The 22,358-nt window shown below is 39.2% G+C and overlaps 1 protein-coding gene across 6 annotated transcripts in view; it reads left to right on the top strand.

Annotated features, from left to right (window-relative positions):
- Window positions 1-471: 471 nt before the first annotated feature.
- Window positions 472-22,358, top strand: part of Socs5 (suppressor of cytokine signaling 5) — a 31,431-nt gene continuing 9,544 nt past the window's right edge. The window contains exons 1-4 of one of the 6 annotated variants that reach the window (XM_090337002.1): window positions 849-1,329; window positions 2,072-2,149; window positions 2,898-2,939; window positions 7,997-8,200. The gene's annotated coding sequence lies outside the window, so the exon portion shown is untranslated. Of the gene's footprint in view, window positions 753-845; window positions 1,330-2,071; window positions 2,150-2,897; window positions 2,940-7,996; window positions 8,201-22,358 lie in introns of those variants that run through there. The other 5 variants (XM_090337004.1, XM_090337003.1, XM_090337006.1 and 2 more) reach the window with 5 other exon arrangements.

The raw sequence follows: 22,358 nt of genomic DNA, 5'->3' as shown, positions 1-22,358 counted from the left end.
CAGACGTCACGGTTCCACGGAGAGGCTCCTCTTGCTTTATCCTTCCAGTCATTTGGGGGATTTGTTCCATAGAATGCGCCGGCAAAAAGGAGACAGAGCCCTGTGACTTGGGAGGCGGCGGGGTGGGAATACCTGAGTGAAGTGAGGCGCCCGGAATCTGGTGACTGGGTGCCTCGTACTGCAAGCGGGCTACGGAAACTCATTCACATTTTCCTGTCCCGCATCCACGCTTTTCATTCAGCATTTTCCTCTCCTTCCCCGGAACCAAGTCGCAGGCAGGGACAAAGCTTCCGCCCAGCTCCCACCTCACGTTGACCTCTCGACCCCACCTCCGAGCCCACCGCGAGCCCCAGCGGCGGCCACGTGACGCTCCGCAGCCGCCGCCGAGGCGGGCCCGCACCCCCTCCCCTCGGGCCGCGGCTGCCTTTACCCCGCCCCCCGGACCACGTGACCAGCCATCGCCCACCTGACTGGCTCCTCTTTTTTTTTTTCTCCCCCCGGGCCGAACCCGGCCGCCGTCGCTCTTGCCCGACTCCAAAATGGCAGCCGCTCCCAGCGCGCACCCAAACGGCCGGACCTCCCTGACTCCCGGGCCGCCCCCAGCTCGCTCCCGGCTCTCCTCCTACGGCCTTCACCTACAGGCCTCTGGATTGGCCGCTGGGAATCCCGCCCCTCCAAAGCCCCGCCTGCTATTGGTCCCGGTAGGCTGCCCTTCAGAGAGGCGTACCCCCGCCCGCCCCCCGCCCCGGGAGGTATTTTCCATTCCAGTGGGGGCTGGGGGAAGGGGGGAGGGGAAGAGGGGGAAGGGGGGAGGCGGCCGGGGAAGGGGTGGGGGCTGGCGGGGGCATCCGGCCCGAGCTGGGGTCCCCGAGCTCGGTCCGGATGAGGCGAGGCTGCGCCGGCTGGCCAGTCAGCGGGGACGGGACGCACCGGCGGGCGGCCGGACTGGCCCTCTCGGTGACTGCGCCGTCCGGGTCGCTGCCGCCCGCCCGCCCGCCCGCAGGTGCCCTGGCCGAGGCCGCCTCGCGCGCCCCGGCCGGTGAGTGTCCCCGCGGTCGCCCGGCCGGCTACCTGTCCCCGGTCCCCGCGCCGCGGCCAGCGGCTGCCGCTCCTCCTCGCCCCGGCGCCCGCGTCCGGTGCCGTCCGCCTCCGGCCCGCGCCTCCGCACCCCGGCGCCGGCAGCACCGGCCCTCGGGCTGGGATGGGCCAGCCGGGAAGAGGAAGGCAAGCCCGGGCCACGAGCCCGTGAGCACCGCGCGTAGTGGGGAGCTTTGCACGCAGTAGGCTCGCGGGGCGTTTCTGAAGAATTGCTTTTCTGGTTGGAAAAAGGTAGGGCGCCTGAGGGGACAAGGGTTCGTCCCGGGGTAGTGGCGGGGAGCCCGCCCCTGGGGTCACGGTGGGTCGGGGGGAGACCACGGGGCCGGGATGGAGGTTGGGAGGGGCACTGGCCAAGTCGCTTGGGGCTGTGAGTGACCTCTCAGACTTGAGGGTCCTCAAGGTCGAGGAGAAAAGGTCCCTGGGGAAGCGACGGAGGGAACCTGGGAGCGCGCGGATGGATGGGGGAAGCGAGGGTTTAACCCTCGGTGGCTAGCGATGGGCGCAGAGGCAGGCACCGGGAAGACCCCTGGGCTCCGGAGATGGTTCCGGTGCTGGGGTTTGGCGATCCAGGTAGCTGACGTGAAGTGACTGGAGAGAATGAGTTGCATTGAAGAAGGGTGATGCTAAGATGGTGTTAGCACATCTTGGTTTGGTTCTGAACTTTGAATGCTTTGAGGAATTGGAGTCACCAGGAGGTTTTGGCGTTATTTATGGTTGACATTCCAATCGAAAGGTTGCTCGATGCTGGACTTGGTCCTTGATCCTTTATTTGAGATTGCAGGTATATGTCATTTACTAGTTTTGCTGGAAATTAATATAATTACATCTTGGCATTCTTAGAGCAACCCTTTCCATCTGCACTGACGGGCTACTTCCCAACTTAATATAATTAATAATAACTTAATAGTCTGGACTTACATTGGATTTATAAGTAAGTCATGCTTTCTTTCCCTTGCTTTTGTTTCTTCACAAGGTCCTGCAAAATTGAACTACATATTCTATAGAAGTTTAAAGATGTTTTAACTGAGCGTGCAACTGGAAGGAGATATTGGTAAGCTGGCAGCACTAGAAAGCAATCCTAAAATCAACTTGAGTTTTCTAACAATTGGAAATCTTATGTCATGTATTCTAATAATCTTGTAGTCACATTACCCTCTTGGGAATAGGTTAGAAAGAGCAGAGAGAGACAGTAGCACCCAGGATTAGGCAGTGGTAATTTACGGTTTACCTTTGTGAGGGTTTCTCATTTTCCTGAAAAGAGTTAACAATTTTACGGAGAAATCTTCAATCTTTTAAACATTTTCTTGGTCACTACCAATTCCTTGGGTTAAGTACAGTTTCCAAAAAAAAAAACCCCATAATTTAGAAAAACTCGATATTTTGCCTTTCAATTCATTATAGAGAATATTTCTGCCGAATGATGCTCATGTTTTTAATTGGCCTTAGTTCTTGAATAACTGATGGGTAATTAAATATTTTGTCTCCTTATTGTCCTTGAATTTTATAATTTGTCCTTAGGGAGAATACACTGGCATACAAAATAGCAGCCTAAATATTGAAACCTAACACTTTTTCACATTACAGTGGCTTCTGCATTCTTCACCTTGATAATGGCTAGTCACTTGTAGGGAAGGCTTTTTTCCCCACCTTGTTTAAATTGGGCTGTTTTTGCCTATTGTGGAACTAGAGGAAAATAATACTAGTGATGAAAAAGACTAGAAGCTCAGGAAAAAAGATGTATGTTTATGAGTCATATTTTAAAGCTGGAAGGGTAAACCATGGGTATGATTATTTTGCAGATCAAGAAACAATGGCCCAGAGCATTTGAAGGGACCAAATTGGTAGGTAGTTCTGGAGCCCAGATTTGTGAGCAGCTCCCTGGATTCTAGTCCATAGTTTGTTCTACTGTAGCACATTTATGCTGTTTATTCCTAAAGCAGTCTCATGCCAACTATAGTTTCTGGATTATTTGTGATATTGTTCATTTCTAAGGATGAATACGATTAAGATGATACTTTTAGCCAGAAAATAATGCAAAATTGGATAATTTATTTAAAGTTTAAAAGTATGCTGCATTGTTATATATGCTGATAGTCTCCCTTTGTAGAGACTGTAATAGAATAAAATATTAATTGCATGTTTTAGGGTAAGGACACAATCTATAATTTTTATGCTAAAATCAATTTAAAAGATTTTTCAGAATTCAAAAAACTAATTAAAAGCAAATTATAGAATATTATTTTCCATAGATGTGGGGGGTTGTTATGTTAAAGTGGATCTTAGCATAATTAAAAGCAATAGGTAATTATGGTAATTATGAAACACAACTATCATAGTTCTGATTTAAAAAATGGATTTGTATGTCACCATTAGCATGACTCTCAGGCAAGTGGTTTAACCACTATGTGTATAGGTTTTCTCATCTGTAAAGTGTGGTTTTGAAAGTACCTGCCTTTTAGGATAAGATGGAGATTAACTGTGTCTAGAACATTGGAAGGGCATGATAAGTAATATACATTAGTTTCTATGGTTAATTAGATATAAGGAGGCCATTGTATGCTCATTTGTGTGGGTTTTTTTTTTCTTCTGTTAATAATATTCTCAAACTATGGAAGAAAATCCTTAGATTAATTTATGATCAAGTAATTGTCTGCCTTAGGAGGCATCTAGTGCTCATGTTTTCCTTTGTCCTTAATCTGCTTAATTTGGACCTTAATTAGGCCCACATAATCAAGTTAGAGTTAATGTGGCCATTTTTAAGCATGTTGTGGAAGATTAAAATGTACCATCCTAAAGTATGTTGCTTTGGCATATTTTCAGATGGCTGTTCAGAGTGGCAAGGAACATAGGAATAGCTCTAAAAAGCTGTCATCTTATGGGAGAAAGTGGTTATCTGCAGAGAATATCTGTATTAGTGAAGTAAACAAATACCCATATAGGCTTTTTTGAGGCCCCTTTATCTGCCTTAGCTGGAGCTAGGAAAAATCATATAGACACCACATTGCCCGCATATACCGAAGCTTTTACCTAAGAAACTTTTATCAAGAGAAACAACAGTCTTTGAACAGCAGTGCATTTTCTTCCTTCATCCTCCCATAATTTATCACCATTTCTCCTCCATACTTGAACTGTCTTCCCTCTCCCCCTTTAAAAAACAATTACTATTTTAGCAATGCTGGAAGTGCAGTGCTGGACTTCAGGCATGCTGGCCAAGTGCTCTCTATGTTAATCCCTGTCTAACACACACAGAGACATATATAAACATACACCCATATGCACACATACAGTTACGCACCTGACCTTTTAGGTGGTAGTAGTGTTTAAACAAACTTTTTTTGTCAAGTGATAGAGCATTTGCCTAGACCACTTAAGTCATATCTCCAGCTTCTCCTTCTTTTGGTCTCAATCTTTTTTTTTTTCTTTAATTGCTCATACATTCGCATACAATAAATTTCTATGCCTTTTCTCCTGCTAAACTGTCTTTTGACAGATTATAGACTCAATTATCAAATCTTCGGGCTAGGGAAGAAAATTCCCTCCCTCTATCCCATGTCATCCAGACACCATTGTTAAAATTTCATTATTCTAGAATAACAACAAAAAAGTGCTATTAATTGATTTGCAGTTACTCCAGGATATAGTGAATTATAGAAGGCCCTGGTAAACTTAGCTAAGGAAATTCACAAGGTCTGTTACTAATCCCAACTCTCTTCTGCCAGTGGAACCAGGAGAAAATCATTAAAGCTTGTTTTCTATTAAGTGAATGTTTTGATGACTTTTTTCATTAAACTATTAGGTTTCAGTGGTAAATTTGTGTGACTCCCATTTCACAATGTAAAGTTCTTTTTAATGTGCTATAACCCAGGTCCAACTAGTGTTATGACTATGGTTAGCATATGTTTCTAATGGTGACAGTTTGAGCCCTTCACTCAGAGGTAGTGCTAATGATGTGTCACCTAAAACATGATGGTTTTCTTCTGGTGTTTTTTGTTTTACCTTCTTAGATTATTCTATTACTTTTGTAGAATTCTACCATTTATAGTCCTGTTAACATTGATATTCATTATTGTAATCCTCCCGTCTCATAACATCCTTGTCTGGTCATAACACATAACTGCTTATACGTCACATAAAAACTTATGTATTCATTTTTTTAGGTGGGGGGTCAGTTTTGGGGCTTGAACTCAGGGCCTGGGCACTGTCCCTGAACTCCTTTGCTCAAAGTTAGTGCTCTGTCACTTGAGCCACAGCACCACCTGCAGTTTTTGAGTGGGTAATTGTAGGTCTCACAGAAACATTTCTGCCTGGGCTGTCTTCGAGCTGCAATCCTCAGATGTCAGCCTCATGGGTAGCTAGGATTACAGTTATGAGCCACCAGTACCTGGCTTACTTCTTTTTGATGACATTTTCGAGCATTTCAATTATTTTTAGATGTAGCTCATAAACTATCTTAATTGACCTTATTTAAAAAATGTATGGAAGCAAGTCCATTACATGTGAAGGACTAAAATCACCAGAAGTTATCTAATTCAGAAACATCTTAGTGATGCTAGCAGTAGAGTTTTTATGTTATTTTAAGTCATAAGCACTGTTATAGGTGGGTATTTCAGATGGTAAGTATGAATGAGCTAGAGTTTAAAGTGATGATAAGTAGGGATAAGAGTTACATGAACTGCAGGAAATGAAAGCCAAGTTTTTTTTCGTGTTTGCTGTTTTTGTTTTCTTTTTGTTTTGTTTGTCCATTGGAAGGGCAAGGGTTCGGGAACAGAAATGGAGAGACAAAAGATGAACAAATGTAGCAGTGGAACTCACTGGACACTATGTTGAAAATAAACTATACTGGCCCAGGAACCTGGCCTAGTGATAGAGTGCTTGCCTAGTATGCAAAAAGCCCTGGGTTGTATTCTTCCATACCACATATACAGAAAATGTTGGAAGTGGCTCAAGTGGTAGAGCACTAACCTTGAAAAAACCAAAGGACAGTGCCTAAGCCTAGAGTTCAAGTCCCAGGACTAACAAAAAAATAAATAAACTATATAATTTATGTGTGGGGATGGGAGGGAAAAACTAGGAGAAAGGAAGGGAAGGAATGACATTGTCCAAAAAGAAATACTCATTACCTAGTTTACATAAACTGTAACCCCTCTGTACATTACCTTTATAATAAGTAAAACATTTTTTTAAAAGTTACTAGAGTTGGGGCTGGGAGTTTGGTCTAGTGGTAGAATGCTTGTCTAGCATGCACGAAGACCCAGGTTCAATACTAAAGAAAAAAAACAAATACTAAAAAACAAAAACAAAAACAAAAAACAAAAAAAGTTACTAGAGTCAAAGTTATAGGGTCCTATTTTACTTTCACGGTAACAATTTTAACATTTGGAAAGTGACTAGTTCTTAAATCTTTTGGTTATTATTAGGATAATTAAGTTATCACAATTTATTAGACTTTTTTTTTTTTTTTTGCCAATCCCAGAGTTTGAAGTCAGGGCCTGAGCACTGTTCTTGGTCTTTCTCAAGGCTAGAGCTCTACCACTTGAGCCACAGTACCACTTCCAGCTTTTTTTTCTATGTATATGGTATCAAGGAATTGAACCTGGGCCTTCGTGCATGCTAGGCAAACACTCTACCACTAGGCCAAACTCCTGGCCCCTAAGGTGGGATTTTTAAAAAATGATTTTGATAGAAACTGTAATGACAGTTATGAAATGCAGTGTGTTAAGAATATATTTCTACAGGTTCTTTTTGTTGTTCTTGTTGGTCATGGGGCTTGAACTCTCAGCCTGGGTGCTGTCCCTCAGCTGTCCCTTCAGCTCAAGGCTGTCACCCTACCCCTGGTACCCCTGGGCAGGCCTGGACATTGTCCCTGAGCTCTTCAGCTCAAGGCTACCACCCTAACCCTTGAGCTACAGCACCACTTCCAGTTTTCTAGTGGTTAATTGGAGATAGGACTCTCACAGACTTCAGTGCACAGGCTGGCTTTGAACAACGATCCTCAAATCTCAGCCTCCTGAGTAGCTAGGATTACAGGCATGTACCCGGCTTCTACAGGTTCTTACATGGTATTCAACACTGTAGTAAAACAAAATATGCTACCACAGAATAACTTCTTTGATGTATTTCAAGATGGCTATTCAGGAAACTTCAAGAACTAGAAGTTAGGTTTTCCAATACAACTAAAAAGAAAACCTACACTAATAAACAGGGAATGCCAACCCAAGCCTTTTCTGAGATCCTCTTGCCTGACTAAAGAAGGATGTAAGCATATTGCCATAGGAAAAGAGATTAGAGGACTATACCTCATCCTGACAGAAATAGTCACAGGCTGTTACCTGTTCTTCTGAAGATAGCTCATATCACCTGGGCCTTTATGTGCATAACAAGACAATCTGTTGTGGACTGGGAGTTTAGCCTACTGGTAGAATGCTTGCCTAGCATGCACAAAGACCCAGATTCAATACTAAAGAGCCAGAAGTGGTGCTGAGGCTCAAGTGGTAGAGTTCTAGCCTTGAGAAAGTCCGAAGACAGTGTTCAAGCCTTGAGCTCAAGTCCAGGACTGGCAAAAAAAAAACAAGACAATCTGTTCTTAACTCCACTTTCCTGCCCCCATCCTCCCTTGCCTGTTGCCACTTCACCCCAAAGTCCCAAGCCTGTTACCTTTCTAGCTCAATTAAATTAGATAGATAGATAGATAGATAGATAGATAGATAGATAGATAGATAATCTCAGTCATCTGGCTTTTTTCCAGTCATATTTTGTCCTGTATACACATACCTGTACATTCAGCCCTCCTTAACCACAGTTTTCCTCCCTCCTTTCTTCTTCCTCCCTTGTTCCTTTTGATACAATATTTTGCTGTATAGCCCAGACTGAACTTGAACTTATGATCTTTCTGCTCCAGTTTCCAAATGCTGATATGGCCATGCATCAACACATCTGATGGTTCACATGTTCTTCATCTGTGGACTCAGCCTTGAACTGAAAGCATTGGAAGGAAAATTACATCTGTTTTGAACCAACTGACTTACAGTCTCATGATTGTTCTCCAAACAATATAGTGAGCAACTGTTACATGACATATTAGGTATTATAAAGATGTTTTAAGGTATGTAATATGTGCATAAGTTCTGTGCAAATATTATACAATTTTATATAAAAGACTGAGCAGCTGCAGATTCTAATACCTTGGGGGAAAGTAAAGGTCCATCTCTAATAGTGATGAACAACTATATATATTCTGAAATGCAAGTTTTAATTCACTGATGTAATCACTGAGAAGTCTATAGATACTTGTGTGTTTATGTATGTGCATGTATATGTGTGTACCTGTGTGCACACATGCACACCAATACTAGGAGTTAGATTCAAGGCCTGGGCACTGTCACTTAGCTTTTTTGGACAAGTCTAGTGCTCTTCCACTTGAGCCACAACAGCTCTACTTCTGACTTTTTGGTAATCAATTAGAGGTAATAAGAATCTCAAGTTCTTTCCTGCCAGGCCTGACTTCAAACTGTGATCCTCAGATCTCAGCCTACTGAATAGCTAGAATTTGAGGTGTGAGCCACAGTTCCCTTGCCCATAGATTTAAGGATTAAAATAGGCATGTAGACAAAAGGAAACTGATTTGTTATTTAGTCTTTGACTTTGGCTATTTATATGAGACAGCACTTTAACTGCATTACCCTTAAGGTGATCATTACTAGAACCTGTTTTATTTACCATTTTTATAAATTATTTAAAAGACTGACAGTGAAAGTTGCCAGATTTGTAGCTGATTCCATGTACTGTTCCAGGTAGTTAAAAGCCAAGCCAACAAGAAGAAGCTCCAGGAACATCCTTTGATGAGTTTTCATGTGGGAAAGAACAAAATAATGCATGTAGGGCAATATATTTCAAATTATTATTATAGGACCTGAATTGTGACCCAGGAAGGAGATCCAGAAGTTATACAGATGGCTTCCTTGAAGACATTTATTGTAGTTGCTCCTGGGTCAGAAGGTCTAGGAATAAGTTGAGGACTGTTAGACATGGTTTTGAAAATAAAAATGGTGTTGTCCATGTACAAATTATTATCGAAATGATTACTATTTTTAACTTTATTGTGTTCCCAGCTAAGTGATTAATTTACATACATTTCAGAAATTCTGTGTGTGTGAGTGTGTCTGTGTGTGTGTGTGTGTGTGTGTGTGTGTGTGTGTGTGTCCTGGATCTTTGAACTCAGAGCCTGGGTACCTTCCCTGAGCTTTTTTGCTCAAGACTTTTGTTTTGAACCACAGCTACATTTCTTGCTTTTTGTTGATTAAGGGGAGGTAATAGTCTCATGGACCTTCTTATCCATGGCTTTGAACCTGAGAGAGAGGAAGATGTATTTTGAGGCATGTGCAGGTAAAAAGGAATTGTACAGTTCTAGCAGGAGAAACCGCGCTGTATTATTTGATCAATCATTTTGAGGCTGTTTGATTTACATGCAGTACACTCAAAATTGAAAGGGTACTCATAAAAATGAATTATTGAAAATGAAAGGGCACATTGTGTTTAAGGAGAGGTGTAAAGTTTGAACTTTCTAAACTTGAGTGCAAAAAACAGTAAATGAGGAAATCAGACTAGGACCGAGGTACAATAGAAACAAATTGTGAAAATCTGTACTAAGAGTTTAGTTTTGTAAATGGAAAAGTGACATGAATAGTTTTGTGTTACAGAAAATTGATTGTAGCAGTAACACAGAAAATAGGTAGAAAAGTGATTGGAGTCATTTACTCACCACGTATTGGGGCACATAGGATGGGGAAGTGTATGAAGCAGTTCTCACTGGCCTCTGGTAAGTTACTGTTAAAGATTCTATTTAAGGCCATGTCTTAGTTCAGGAAACAGTTAATATCGTGATCTCAAGGGGGTATTTATGATGAAAATAAGGGGTTAAAAAAAAAAAAGGTTGTCTCCAGATTGCTGGAGGTAATCCAGGTTGAGGATAATATGTTCAAATTCAGGAGAGGGAAAGAATTTACATGCATATAAATAATTAGATCTTTTACCAATGATGACCCAAGGTATCAGTTGGGCATAGAGATTTAGTTCAGGAACCTGATTAGGTTTATTTATATGATTTGGAAGGCATATATTTTATAGTTGAAAATTATGAAATTTGTCTCATAATGATGACTGCTAATTGATAATGCATTTAGAGTTAAAAGTAATTGATAGAGTTGGGCTGGTGGATCACATCCTGGCTTCTCAGGAGGCTGAAATGTGAAGATCACAATTCAAAGTGAGCCTAGGCAAGAAAGTCTGTGAGATTCTCAATTAAACCCTAAAAAGTCAGAGGTGGAGCTATGGGTCAAATGGTAGAGTACTGTCATTAAGCTCAAAAGTTTAAGGACAATGTCTAGGCCCTGAGTTCAAGCACCAAGACCAGAACATAAAATCAAATTAAAAAGTAACTGATAATTCTACTTAATTCCAGTACTTAATTAAAAATATTTATCTGTTACTACTGACACCCAAAACTACCACCTAGCCTTACAAAAATATTTTTTCTTCAATTTCTCTTGCTCTTCACTTTTCTTTTTATTATTCAAAAGTCAAATGTTTTTGAAATCATCCATCCTCAATTTTGATTTAATGTACAAAAATATTTTTTAAATACTATAAAAAAGCCAGAAATAGTGTCTTTGAAACAGTCAGGAATCCTTCAGTTATAATACTGAAATTGTTAGAGAAATGTACTTCCTTATTCTTCACCTAGGAGGAATTTTGTTTTGTTTTGGGAATCTAAGTTTTGGCTAGTGAGATGTATGAGTTGAATCTGAAGCTTAAAGGCTCCTCCCAACTCTAGTCTAGTCCAGAGCATCCCTAAGCCACCGGTTTTTGCCTTTCTTTTCTCCTGCCTTATCCCTTTATAAAGAGCTGAAGGCTCTGGCAACTCAAAGAGAAAAGTAAAAAGTACCATGAAGAAAGCTGTAACTTCGTACTTCTCTCTCAAAGGTTCTCCTTAAGTTAGGGGATGGAGTTAGTGAGTCATTAAGATGAGATGTCCAGTTTCATAAAATAAATACATCTATTAAGAACAAGACCTTCAAGTGCTTATTAGGAATGTGGAAAGACTTAAGTTAGGTGGCTTAGCAGTTACTGGAAAAGATGAGTTTTGGTTTAGTTTTAAAGAAGGTATAAAGACAAGACTGTGCAGAGGAAATTTAAGAATAACATGTATAAGAGGGAGGGTTAATAGTACCAAAACAGTTGAAAATGAAGGGGGGAAAAGCAAAGGCCTTTTGAACAAGACTGTATATCTAAAATTCATAGTTTCACTTGGAATTAATAAGAACTTAAAGTGTTTGATGACTACAGACTTTAATTTCCATTATTTTAGCAAAAATCAATTTATAAGGAGAAAAGTTTTCTTTTTGCTATGGTTTTGGGAGGCTCCAATCTGTGATCAGTTACTGCCATTGCTTTTAGCCTGTAGTAAGACTGTGTCATGGTTGGATAGTGAGGGGAGCATGTAGCAGAACAAAACACCAGGAAGCAAAAGAGAGGGAGAAACTAGGGTGGGTCCCTTAGTCCCCTAGGAGAACATGCTTCCATGACCCAAGAACCACCCTCTAGGCCCATCTCTTAGGTTCTGCCACCTACCAGCCTTGAGGAATATTCAGTTTGAATTGGGATTAAGGATTAGTAAGAAATTAAAGGAAATATGGCTCCAGAGGAAGAATACTAGCCTCATGGCATTGAGTTCAAGCCCTATTACTAGGAGAGAGGGGGAAGGAAAAAAAAGGGAAGGTTAAGAGGAAAGATGGGAAAGAAGAGAGGAAATGAAAGGAGGAAAAAAATTAGAGATGATTGAAGACTGAAATTTAGAATTAGAACAGCTTGAAGCACATAAGTAGAAAATTGAACATGAATAGAGATAATACTGAAACTTACATAGTAATTTAGCACTTACATGATAATTATTATATATACTTTATAACATAAACAGGGCTGAGTATATTCGGTTGATATACAATGTAAATCCCAGTGTCTTCTTGTTTTCTTAATATGTTCCCCTATAAAAATGATTCTTGGGCTGGGAGTTTGGCCTAGTAGTAGAATGCTTGCCTAGTATGCACAAAGACCTGGGTTCAATTCCTCGGTACCACATACATAGAAAAAAGTTGGAAATGGTGCTATGGCTCAAGTGATAGAGCTTTAACCTTGAGAAAGCCCAAGGACACCACTCAGGCCCTGAGTTCAAGCCCCAGGACTGGCAAAAAAGAAAAAAGTTGATTTTCAAGCTTTCCTTGAATTACATGACTCTCTAAAATATAGACTTCTAGGTCTCTAGCCACACCTCAAAATTCTGTCTTAGTAATGTATGAGGTAGGCCCTGTACTGTTCACAGACTGGACTTTGGGAAATACTGTTCTGGAGTGGACACTGAGTAAGAAGATAAAAATATTCAATTTTAGGTTATTGTTACCCATTCAAAAAATAAGAAATAGAGATATAATTTACATGTAGTGAAATACACAGATGTTAAATGTACAATCATACCTTTTGACAATATATCCATTTTATAAGTGTAGTAATCTAGTTTGTACTCATATGCTGGCTTCTTTTGTTTTTAAGGTTCATCTATTCTGTTTTTTTTTCTCTTTACTTTCAGGATAATATTCCATTTTACAAATACAATTATTGTGGAAAATGTTGTTTGCAGTTTTTATATGTTATAGATGAAGCTACTATGAACATTTTTTTTTTTGCGTGGGTCATAAGACTTGAACTCTGGCCTGGACGCTGTCCCTGAGCTCTTCAGCTCAAAGCTGCCGTTCTAACCCCGAACCTGGGTGTTGTCCCTGAACTCTTCAGCTCTAGACTACTGCCCTACCCCTGGGCCACAGCCCCATTTCCTATTTTCTAGTGATTAATTGGAGATAAGAATCTCAGGTTCTTTAGTGCCGAGCTGGCTTTGAACATGATCCTCGGATATCAGCCTCCTGAATAACTAGGATTACAGGCGTGAGCCATCATGCCCAGCAGCTACTGTGAACATTCTTGTGCACTCTGTGTGTGTGTGAGACATGTTTTCTTTCCTCTTGAGCAAATACCTACAAGTAGAACTGCTGGTTTATAGGATAATTTCTGAAAGAAATATACTGTTTTATACTAATGGTTAGTTTTTGATTGTCATCGTGGTTGGATTGATATTCACTTGGAAGATTGTAAAGCACACTTCTGGGTATGTCTAATGAGATCATTTCTAGGGAGGAATAGCTGATAGTTCTGAAGACTTACTATTCTGTACCAGTGGGATAGGAGCCACTAGATGAAAGAAAGGAAAAAAAAACAGAGCCAGCTCCCAGTGGCTTTCTTTCTCTTGATTCCTGTTGCCAACCCTACTTCACTATGCACTCTTAGTACTCTACCACTTGAGCCACAGTACTACTTCCAGCTTTTTGGGGGGAGGGGGTAGTTAATTGGAGATAAAAGTCTCATGCACTTTCTTGCCTAGGCTGGCTGCCTGGGTCTTTGTGCATGCTAGGCAAGCACTCTACTACTAAGCCAAACTCCTGTCCCTCCCCCCCCTTTCTTTCCTCCTCCTCCTCTCTCTCTCTCTCTCTCTCTCTCTCTCTCTCTCTCTCTCTCTCTCTCTCTCTCTCTCTCTCATATATATATATATATATGTATGTATGCATGCATGTATGTTTGTTTGTTTGTTTATTTTGCCAGTCCTGGGCTTGAGCTCAGGGCCTGAGCACTGTCCTTGGACTTTCTCAAGGCTAGAGCTCTACCACTTGAGCCTCAGCACCACTTTCCAGCGTTTTTTCTATGTATGTGGTACCAAGGACTCGAACATGGGTGTTCATGCATGCTAGGCAAGCACTCTACCACTAGGCCAAATCCCGGTCTGATATATCTATCTATTTATTTATTTATTTATTTATTTATTTATTTATTTATTTCTTTTTTTTGCCAGTCTGGGCTTGAGCTCAGTGCCTTCCAGCTTTTTTCTATGTATGTGGTACCAAGGAATTGAACCTGGGTCTTTGTGCATGCTAGGCAAGCACTCTACCACTAGGCTAAACTCCTGGCCCCTGTCTATTTCTTGAGCAGTATTTTATAGTTTTCTGTGTGTGCATGTTGTCAAGAAAGCTGTAAAATTTTTATTTTCTGATTTCTTTTAGATGTCTCATCTCCCCATATTCCAATCTCACATAGAAATAGCTAATTCACAGTTTACCACATCTCTGCCCATTTTTCTATCAACCTTTCTTTTTCATTCAGTATGGCTGCTCACGGTTTACTAAGTATCTGTTTTTCTACCAACTTTTCATTCAGTTTGGAAAGGTTGTGTCATCCTGTCTTCCAAGTTCTGGGTTTTGTTTGGATATTTCTCATTTGTCTCATTTGATGTTATGCTCATCCAGTTGATTTTTTCAATATTATATATTTTTTCCTTGAAATTTTCTAGTAGTTATTTTAATAGCTTTCTATTCAAAGCTGTTACTCCCTTTATTCCTTCCATTTCTGGTTCACATTATCTCTTCTGGGTTTTTTGTTGTTGTTGTTTTGTGTTGTTTTTAGTTTTTTATGGTGTTGAGTGTCTTCTGGTTGTGTGTGGGGTGTCTATCGTGATTTGGGTTTTCTTCTGGCAGGTAGCTTTTATATCAATTTGATCTTTCAAGTTCTATTTTCAGGGTTTTTGGTTTGAAGATTTTTGTGTTGGCTTGTAGTTTAGGACTAGCTCAGACTTGATACTGCAACATGCCTTTTCTTGTTTCTCCTATGCTTTTTCAATGCATTCATCAGGTTTATTTATCCCAGTGTAAGGAGACTGAATGATCTGGCTCTGATGAAACTTTCTTGAGAGCTCAGTACATGTTATTTTCTTAGACATTTTTCTCTGTTTAGCCTTGTGGAGTGACACATCCCATGCATGCAAATTATTATTTATTCAGAAACTCAAAAACTCTCTCTTCTTCCTTTGTGGTACCCTGCCTTGTAAATTCTAGCTTTCGTTTGTCCAGGCATGGTGGTAAACATTTGTAATGCCAACACTTGGGCAACTTTAGCAGATGAATGGTGAGTTTCAGGATAGCCTGGACTATATAGTAAGTCCTTATCTCAATTAAATAAATATATATATATACATATGTATGTGTATATATATGGTGTCTAGTTTTCTGCTTACTTTTAATTAGAGGAGAATTCTGGATCTTGTTACTGCCTCAAGGCCAGAAGTCAGATACTCTTGCCTTTTCTTTTGACAGATGTTTACAATGGATGTAGAATTTTAAGTTATCAGTTTTTTTTTCAATCTCTTCTAGGCTAGATTTTTACCTTTTGAAAAAAGGTAGTGTATGTCAATTAGATAAAGGGGTTTCATTGTAAGACCCATATATGAATATAATATACTTTGATCAGGTTCACTCTGTTACTCTTTTTATTTCCCTTTTTCTCTTTTTTGAACTTTTAAAAAATATTGATTAGTTTGGGAGTTTGGTCTAGTGGTAGAGTACTTGCCTAGAATGAATGAAGACCTGGGTTCGATTCTTCCATACCACATACATAGGGAGAAAAAAATGCTGGACATGGTGCTGTGGCTCAAGTGAAGAGCTCTAGCCTTGAGAAAGCCCAAGAACAGTGTTCAGGCCCTGAGTTCATGCCCCAAGACTGGCAAAAAAAAAAAATATATATATATATATATATATGCATACAGTTAAAACCAAATCTAACCATTCTAATATTTAAGATAAGAATCTGTGTTTTAAGGTCTTAAGTAATGTTTGCCTTCTTAATATGACATTTTTTAAACAGCTTAATATTTCTTGCAAAACTCTAGATAGCAGATTTGTTTTATTGTATTAGTAGATTATGATTGTGTAAGGGATCTGGTTCAGTTTCCTGGTTTTCAAATGGACTTAACTGGAACCAAAGTGGAACTAAACCAGAAAGCCGATGCATCTTAAGGGAGTCCCTGGGACTATGGAGTACCAGTGAGACAGAGCCCTGGACAGGCAGGCCCTTCCTTGTAAGTGCTCAGACTCTCTAGAAGCAAGGAAACACCAGCTCTTCCTTTTGGGTGTTGTTGTGAAAGAACTGTCGTGAAATGCAGACATTCTAATTGAGTCCCTTTGAGAAGGAAATGTTGCCTGCCCTTACTTTCATATTTAGTCAAATCTAAATCAGAGGTGATTGGAAAAAAAAATGTCATTTTTATGTTACATGGAGGCAGTTTTGACTTAGCAAGAATTTTTAATGGCTGAGCTGAGAGGGGGTTCTGAACATGAACAAATCAGTTTCTTTCTGTGTCAGATGAATTTATCTTCAATGGGAAGAGATATATATGGAAGATAGATTGGGTTTTTGTTGTTTTGTTTTGTTTTGTCAGTCCTGGGGCTTGAACTCAGGGCCTAGGCACTGCCCTTGGCTTTCTCAAGGCTAGCACTCTATCCTTGAGCCACAGCACCACTTCCAGTTTTTTCTGTACATGTGGTATTGAGGAATTGAACCCAGGGTTTCATACATGCTAGGCAAGCATTCTGTCACTAGGCCACACTCCTAGCTCTGGAAGATAGATTGTTCTGATGTCTATTTAGATGTTCTCTGATTATATTACTTAGTCCTTTATTATTTGCAGTCTGATGTCTAATCAGTGCATAGGTTTGTGTTGTCTCCTTGGCTAAGTCACTGTGGAGGTCTGTATCATTTTAATCTATCTTTTATATGACCTTAAGAGTTTGAAATATTTTAAGCATTCAGTAATCAGTTTGGTTGGTAGGTAAATATTTGTTGCTAGATTTTTAATTGTGCTACATTTTATATTCAACATAATAGAAATGGCTCACAGCCTCAAATTTAAGATTTATATAAACATTGTTGTTTGAAACTGGAACTAATACTCTCACATTAAACTTATGATCAATACATTAAAGTTTCTATAAAAAAATTAGGAACAGTGAGATAGGTGATTTATTTAAATAAATGGCTTAATCATCTGATTTTATTTTAATTTCTGTCTAAGAATAACTGACTTTTATTGAACTGATTTGGCTGTGGGTTGCTTAGTTAAGGGAAAAGAAATATTTTGCGCCTTCTTGGAATAGTTTCACAGAGTCATGCAACTATGAGCAGTTTAGTTCTTCAGCCTAATCAGCATTCCTCAAAGTACATATTTTGCTGTTAAGAAAATTCTGGTGAGAATAAATCTAAAACTGCTTCGGGAAACAAAACAAGGCACCTTTATAATAATGAACAATATTGTCATTTCTATCCTAAGAACCAAGAGAAATGTCTAGGGCACTTTTTGCATGTATGGAACAATCCCTTTGTACAACTTAGATATGCAAATGAAAATAGGAAAAACATTAAGTCTCCTATCTATTGATACATACGTTGAGCCTTAATTTGTAAAAAGATTTAAAGTTTTATGAGATGTTATGTACTTTTTTTCTTTTTTGTGGGTCATACGGCTTAAACTCGGCCTGGGTGTTGTCCCTGAGCTCTTCAGCTCAAGACTACCATCCTACCCTTGAGCCAAGCCCCACTTCCTGTTTTCTAGAGGTTAATTGGAGATAAGAGTCTCAGGTCTTTTTGTGCCCTGGCTGGCTTTGAACCTTGATCCTCAGATCTCAGCCTCCTGAGTAGTTCGGATTACAGGCATGAGCCACCGCACCCGGCCAAGATTTTATGTACTTTTAAAGTTTTTTAAATTAGCATACAAAAATATGTACTATTTGGCATATAAATCTATAAATTTTAACTCATACATAAGTCTGTCTACCTTACTAACACCACAGAACCATAGTATTACCCCCCAAAAGCTGCCTGGTGTAACTTTTTTTTTTTTTTTGCCATTCCTGGGCTTGAGCTCAGGGCCTGAGCACTGTCCTTGGACTTTCTCAAGGCTAGAGCTCTACCACTTGAACATCAGCACCACTTCCAGCGTTTGTCTATGGATGTGGTACCAAGGAATCAAACCTAGGTCTTCGTGCATGCTAGGCAAGCACTCTATCACTAGGCAAGCACTCTATCGCTAGGCCAAACTCTCGGCCCCTGTTACCTTTTTTTTTAACCATTATACTATCCCTTGGTTGTCTTCTTTTCTAAATGGGAGTAATGTGTTTGTTACCTTTTGAGATTGGCTACTTTCACTCCCCATAATGCCTTTGAAATTCTTTTAAGTTGTTGAACACGTCAGTGATTGCTTTATAGCTCAGTAGCATTCTGCTGTTTGGCTGTACTACATTTTGTATATTTTCTAGCTGTTGAAGAAGACTTATTTCCTGTTTGGAGTGATTATGAATAGGATATAATATTTGTGCACTCTGGTATTAATATAAGTTGATTGTTTAATCATATGATTAATGCATGTTTAACTTCCAATAAGAAATTTCCAAACTCTTCACAAGTAGCATTTTGCATGCTTTCCAGTGATGTGGAAGGGTTCTAATTGCTACCTTAGCCAGAATTTGATATGTTAAACATTTTTATCTATCTTTTATTTTGACTTAGATATTGCTTTGGAAAACAGTATTGAACATGTTTTCATGTAGTTCATAGCATGAATGGCTTTGTTTTGGGGGAATAAACTTTCTTTTCAAGTTTTTCACTCATTATTAAACTAAGTTTCATGTTTTTTTCACTATTGAGTTTTGAGAGTTTTTATAAAACCAGGATACAAGTCTTGTGCTGGTTGTGCCATTTGCCAAGCTTCTCCTATTCTACAGTTTGCTCTTCATTTTTTGACAGTTCCATAGAATAAAAGCTTTTAGTTTGATGAAGTCAAATTTGTAATATTTTTCTGTAGTGAGGTTTTTCATGGGTCCATTACCTAATCCATATCAAAAGGTAAAAATTTATTTCTACCCTTTATTTTCTTCAAGTTTTATAGGTTTACATTTTGCATTCAGGTCTGTGATGTATTTTGAGTTCATTTTTGTTCATAGTATTGAAATCACATATTTTTACATATGAAAAGCAGTTATAACACATTTTTTGAAAGTCTGATCATCAATTGTCTTTCTTTTCCAATTCTTCTGTTTTCATGAATTTGTGTGTCTGTTCTTCCAGTACCATACTATCTTGTAACTTTTTAGAAATATTTAAATTAAGTACCATAATTCTTTTAAGTTTTGTGTTATTCTTGTTTTTTGTTTTGTTTTGCCTTGCAGTTTTAGAATCAGTTTACACCTACCAAAAAACATGAAAGATGGGGCCGGGAGTTTGGCCTAGTGGTATAGTGCTTGCCTAGCATGCACGAAGACCCAGGTTCGATTCCTCGGTACCACATATGTAGCAAAAAGCCAGAAGTGGTGCTGTGGCTCAAGTGGTAGAGCCCTAGACTTGAGAAAATCCAGGGACAGTGCTCAGACCTTGAGCCCAAGCCCAGGACTGGGAAAACAAAAACAAAAAACATGAAAGATGGCGATGATTAGAATCATGTTAATAGATCAAATTAGAAAAATAGTCTCTTCTGTGCTAAGTCTTTCAAATCTTGAATATGACATTCCTCTTACTAAATTTCTATATAGGCCAGTCTAAGTGTAAATACTTTAAATGTTATTTCCTTCCTTTTGATATCAATTAAATGGGATTTGCATGGTGCTTATGTTGTGCCCTAATATAACAAGTGCATTGAAACAAATTTGGGTTTTGAGAACCAAGATGATAACAGAACTGACCATGTCTCGGCCTTTTCTCCTTCTGAGAATTGGGTTAGCAGGGTTAGCAGAGTAGCCTGGAGGAGATTGGAAGCTTCTACAGAAAAGATAGCAGTTGAACTCAGGCCTGCCAAGCGTTTTTTTAAGTGAGGGAGGCATTCTAGACAGAACAGCATGTAGGAAAGCATGTAAGCTTGCATGCATTCCAGAAACGCTTATGTACATAAGTTCAATGTTAAACCAGTTCATATTTGGAAGGAAAGAGAAATAGTGTTAAAATTTAATGTTTGGGTAAGAATCAAATTAACAGTGATTTGTATGCTAATTGAAATAATTTACATTTTTTCCTGGAAAGATTATATATAAAGAATTGTATTTTCTTATATTGATTTATATTGTATATGCTGATGACAACATGAAAGTTTGTTTGAAGCAGGCCCCACTAGGGCCTGGGAATATAGTAAGGTTTAGAGAAACAAGATTTAAGATTATTATAAAAGCTGTGGGTGTTTACTGCCAATTTTGTCTTTTATGTTCATAATAATAATTAATACTGGGCTGGGAGTTTGGCCTAGTGGTTAAAGTGCTTGCCTAGCATGCACAAAGACCCGGGTTCGATTCCTTGGTACCACATACATACAAAAAAAGCCAGAAATGGTGCTGAGGCTCAAGTGGTAGAGCTCTAGCCTTGAGAAAGTCCAAGGACAGTGCTCAGGCCCTGAGCTCAAGCCCAGGACTGGCAGAAAAAAAAACAATAATAATAATAATTAATACTATAGTTTCAGGGACACTGTGTATAGTAATGGATTAGATAAATATATATCCTTTTGACAATAGCTAGTTTCACTGCTAGATATTTTTACAATATCTAAAAATGTGTAGTAAATCATTATTAGAGAAGTTTTAACCTCTTAATATAACAAAAACTTCGTTTTCCTGCCTCAGCCTCACAAGTGTTGGAATTATAAGTGTGCCATGTTCAGCTTCAGTTTTTTTATACTAAAGAATAACCCATGTAGGAGATGGAAATATCAGGTAAAATTTAGGATATAAAGAAGAGAAGCTAAAATCTTCCAAGCAAGAAAATTATACTTAGACACAAATGATCTGAGTAACAAGTCTAACTTAAGGAAACCAAAGATTCTGTCCTTTAAAAATTGTTTTCTGGCAGTGTTCTTTTAGAAGCATTTTCCTTTTACAGAGTGGGATACCAGTAACTTTCATGTGGTTTAAGATACCAGAGGCATATAAAAAACAGTAGTATCAGGTTAAAACATAAAACAATCGGCGATTTTCAGCTGGTAAACTCCAGTACCCCACACTGTATTTTGAGTATGATCAACATGTAATATATCATTTTTACTCATCCTTAAGAAGGGTTAAAAATAATGGAGCCGGGTACAGTGGTTCATGCCTTTAATCCTAGCTACTCAGGAGGCCGAGATCTGAGGATGGAGGTTCAAAACCAGCCCAGGCACTAAAGACTGTGACACTCTTATCTCCAATTAGCCACTAGAAAACTGAAAGTGGCACTGAAAGTGGGATAGGATGGTAGCCTTGAGCTGTAGAGCTCAGGGACAACGCCCAGTCTTAGGGGTAAGGCAGTATGTAGCCTTGAGCCGAAGAGCTCAGGGACGGCTCCAATGGAAACATTGCACAGAAAATTTTTTATTAAAAACTGCATAATCAGGGCCGGGAGTTTGGCCTAGTGGCAGAGTGCTTGCCTAGCATGCATGAAGACCCGGGTTCGATTCCTCAGTACCACATATATAGAAAAAAAAGCCAGAAGTGATGCTGTGGCTTAAGTGGTAAAGCCCAACAACAGGCCCAGGAGTGGCAAAAAAAAAAAAAAAAAAAAAGAAAGAAACAATGCATGATCATTGAGCAAAAAAAGAAAATACTTACAAAAAATTAAAATTAAAGCTTCCTAATAACTTTTTTTTATTGAAACTGAGTTTTTACATCATATTTCAAAACTCATGTTCCACAAACAAGTATTCAAGAAAAAACTATATGCAATCACTGGCATATAAATTTAAGAACATAATTAAAATTAAGCTGAATCTTTATATCATAGATATATATCGATCTATATATCAATATATGTCTATAAATATACTATCACAGACGTATATGACTATATATATTTATATCTCTAAATTCTTGTCAGTGACCTGGAATACCTGAGTACTGAGTCATTGCTCTTATTTGGATCTAATATCCACCTATCAGGGATACCATGAGCCTTTTATTCCTTTGGTCTTGGCTTATCTCATTCAACATGATTTGCTCTGGTTCCATCCACTTCCCAGCAAATGCCATTATTTTATCTTGTCTGGTGGCTGTGTAGAACTCTATTGTATATATGTACCACATTTTTTGTATCCTCTATTGTATATATATATGTACCACATTTTTTGTATCCATTCCTCTGTATTGGGGCATCTGATTTATTTCGGTTTCTTGGCTATTATGAAGAGAGCTGTGATGAACGTGGCTGAGCAGGTATCTTTATCATATCCTGGGTCTTGTTGCTCAGGGTAAATTTGTCTAGGAGTGGTATGGCTAGGTCTTGGGAAGGTCTATATTTAGTTTTTTGAGGAACTTTCAAACTTTCAAACAGCT

The sequence above is a fragment of the Megascapheus bottae genome, chromosome 7, assembly GCF_031878675.1.
Source record: "Megascapheus bottae isolate mThoBot1 chromosome 7, mThoBot2.hap1, whole genome shotgun sequence".
In the NCBI taxonomy this organism is placed as follows: domain Eukaryota; kingdom Metazoa; phylum Chordata; class Mammalia; order Rodentia; family Geomyidae; genus Megascapheus; species Megascapheus bottae.
This window is presented reverse-complemented; position numbering and strand designations above follow the sequence as displayed.